Source organism: Tamandua tetradactyla, chromosome 7 (genome assembly GCF_023851605.1).
Source record: "Tamandua tetradactyla isolate mTamTet1 chromosome 7, mTamTet1.pri, whole genome shotgun sequence".
Classification (NCBI taxonomy): Eukaryota; Metazoa; Chordata; class Mammalia; order Pilosa; family Myrmecophagidae; genus Tamandua; species Tamandua tetradactyla.
In genome coordinates this window covers 157,637,615-157,641,386 of record NC_135333.1, presented here as the reverse complement: position 1 = coordinate 157,641,386, position 3,772 = coordinate 157,637,615, and positions in this window count along the sequence as shown.

Here is a 3,772-nt window from a genome sequence, read left to right as displayed (position 1 = left end):
AGGAGCCTTCAGTCTATAGAGAAACTTTGATGTTAAGAAAAATAATTGCTGAAGCAAAATTCTATATGATGAACTCACTTTTCCCATTGGATTCTGTTATTGTTAATTTTATGTGTCAACTTAGCTAGCTTATCAGGTGCAGTTGTTTGGTCAAACACTGGGCTAGGTGTGGCTACAGAGGTATTTAATAGATGTGATTAATGTCTACAATCCATTAACTTAAATGTAATTATTGGGTCAAACCCTGGGCTAGGAGTGGCTATAGAGGGATTTAATAGATATGAGTAACGTCTACCATCAACTGCCTTAAAAGCAAATGAGAGTGCCGGCAAAAAGGGGCTCAGTGGCAGAGTTCTTGCCTGCCATGCCAGAGACCTGAGTTCGATTCCTGGAGCTTGCCCATGCCAAAAAAAAAAAAAAAAAAGTAAATGAGATTACCCTTGATATTGTGGTTGGGTCTCATCCTATAAATTAGGAAGCCTTAAAAGCAAAGAACTGAGGGTTCCAGAAAGAGAAGCCATTCTGCCTTAAGATTAAACCATCTAATCCAAACCAATGGCCTCCCCTATAGATTTCAACCTTAAGACTGCAGCATCACTCTTATGGGAATTTCTTGATTGCCAGCTTGTCTTAAGGATTTTGGATTTACCAATCCACATAGTTATGTGAAGCAATTCCTTATAATTTGTATGTATTTATGTATATGTATATACACACATATATCCTATTGGTTCTGCTTCTCTGGAGACCCCTAATACAAACTCATACTATAAAATTGGACATTGTTCCTCCAAGTAAGGGAAATCTGTCTAAATTATGCTTATTAATAATACTTCTTAAATATTCAGCTAGAGCTAGAGAAAAAATAACCAGTCTCAATGATATGATTCAAAATAAAATGCACAGCCTCAAAATTAGCCACCATCAGGTGAGATAAAAATAGGTGTATAGAATACTTTGGCAGTTGTGCTGGTTTAAAAGGATGTATGTCCCCTAGATAAGCCATGTTTTAGTCTAAATCCCATTTCGTAAAGGCAGAATAATCCCTATTCAATACTGTATGTTTGAAACTGTAATCAGATCATCTCCCTGGAGATGTGATTTAATCAGGAGTGGTTGTTAAGATGGATTAGGTGATGACTCCACCCATTTGGGTGGGTATTGATAAGTTTCTGGAGTCCTATAAAAGAGGAAACATTTTGGAGAAAGATAGAGATTCAGAGAGAGCAAAGCAGAATGACATAGCCATGAGAAGCAGAGTCAACCAGCCAGCGATCTTTGGAGATGAAAAAGGAAAATGCTTCCTGGGGAGCTTCATGAAACAGGAAGCCAGGAGAAAAAGCTAGCAGATGATGCCGTGTTTGCCATGTGCACTTACAGATGAGAGAGGAACCCTCACTGTGTTCACCACGTGCCCTTCCACTTGAGAGAGAAACCCTGAACTTCATCGGCCTTTTTGAACAAAGGTATCTTTCCCTGGATGCCTTAGATTGGACATAGCTATAGACTTGTTTTAATTGGGACATTTTCTCAGCCTTAGAACTTTAAACTAGCAACTTATTAAATTCCCCTTTTTAAAAACCATTCTGTTTCTGGTATATTGCATTCCCGCAGCTAGCAGACTAGAACAGTAGTAGTATAGTTGAATCCTTTTAATTTGTCCAAATTTTGAATCTATGTGTTACCCACTTGTTTCAGTTTACTAAAGCTGCCAAATGCAATATATCAGAAATGGGTTGGCTTTTACAATGAGGATTTATTGATTAACAAATCTACAGTTCTAAGGCAATGAAAACACCCCAATTAAGGCATCAACAGGACACTCTCCCTTCTCTGCAGAAAGGTTGCTGGCATCCAGGTTCCTCTGTCACATGGAAAGGCACATAGCTGGCATCTGCTGGGTTTTGTTGTCTTCAGGTTCTGGCTCTTTTGGTTTCTGTGGGTCCTTGCTTGCTTTTCCCAGGGCTTTTTTCTCCAAGCAATCTGGGTGTTTCTCTCTCTCTGTGTTCTGTCTGGGTATTCTCTCTTTTAATCTCACAAAGGACTCCAATAAAGGATAAGACCCACCTTGAATGGACTGGGTCACATCTCATTTGAAACAACCTAGTCAAAATGTCCCACCCACAATACGTCTGCACCCACAAGAATGGATTAAAAGAACATGGCTTTTTCTGGGGTACATAACATCTTCAAACCAGGACATCCCTTTTCTTCAAATGTCCTATGGAGTAACCTGCCAAGTTGGTTTTACTTTCTTATACATTCAACATCTTGAGGTTCACTATCCTCTCCAACATCTCAAACTTAACATATTGTTCACACCCTCTTTCTTCAAGAGGCTTATCAAGGGTCAATTATGGTTTTTTTACAAATTATTTCATGGTAAAATGTTGACAGCTGATAAGAGCATTATGTCATTTCATTCTATACGACACAATTGCAAATTTTTCAGTTCTTCAGCTATCTTCTATAGAGATTATTATTAAATAAAATTTTCAGTTACTTGCCATGCAAGCTGGTAAGGAAGATGCTTGGGCAAATGATCCTTTGGGAAAATACAGAGTGTACTTTTTATAGATAACCAACTCTGTTTGTGGGATGTGGGTGATAAGCAGTGTGGTACACGGGATTAAATAGAGACTTTGGAGCCAGAACACCTAAGTTCAAATTCTCACCCTGCTATTTACTTGCTGTGAGAAGGAAGAAGCTGTTTTACTTCTCTAATGTCTCCATTAGTTTTAAAAAATGCCTATCTCGTAGAGTTCTTTTGAGGGTAAATGAATAAATATATGTAAAAGTGATCCCTGACACATTCTGTACTCTAACTGTACATATATGAGTCAAAACAATACAAAATGCTTAAAAATGGAATTGGTATATGGTGAGCACTTAATAAGCTGTTGAGCTCCACTTTTGTATGTATGTTTAAATGTATGTGTGTACAGACAGCCCTCATTCCAACCTAAGAATATTTGATGAACAGCTCTATTTCCAGTGATTATCATGATTTTTAATCATTTTCTATTTGACTATTCTATTTATTCATTTAAAAATGTATAGAGGGTGGGCCATGGTGGCTCAGCAGGCAGAGTTCTCGCCTGCCATGCCAGAGACTCGGGTTCAACTCCTGGTGCTTGTCCATGCAAAATAAATAAATAAATAAATTTATAGAACATTTACTATATACCAGGCATTATGCTAGTGACTGAAGATATAAAGATATTTCATAAAAGCAATATAAAATGGTGTAAAGAAGAAAGGAGGAAGTCACAAAATGACAAAAAAATATACACAAGGGAAAAGTAGCGAATGAGGTGATAAATGATTTGGAATAAACATCTCTGATCAAAGCTGCCCAGAAGACAAAGAAGAGTTTAGAAGCTCAGGCAGTACAATAAATTCTATTTGAAACATTGCTAGTATAGATCATACATAGATTAAAAATACCTAGGCATATTTATAAGCAGGAAGGAACTAGCTGAGAGAGCATATAGATGCCCAAAGAAGAGAATTAAAGAGGCAATTTTCTTCAAAAGTTGAAAACAGATGAAGGTAAGAGAACAGGTAGAGAAAAGGTGAAGGAAGCATTAAAAAAAATTTAATGCTGGAAAGGGATTGAGATAAAGACCAGAAGAAATGCAAAGCTTTCAGATAAAATGAAAGATCTCAGCCACATGCTGACTAAGTACATGCTATGGAGTTAGGATTAAAGTTTAAGCAGAGGAAAGGAATCTAAAATGACCTTTCTAGGAGGCTTGGTGTAGTGGACAAA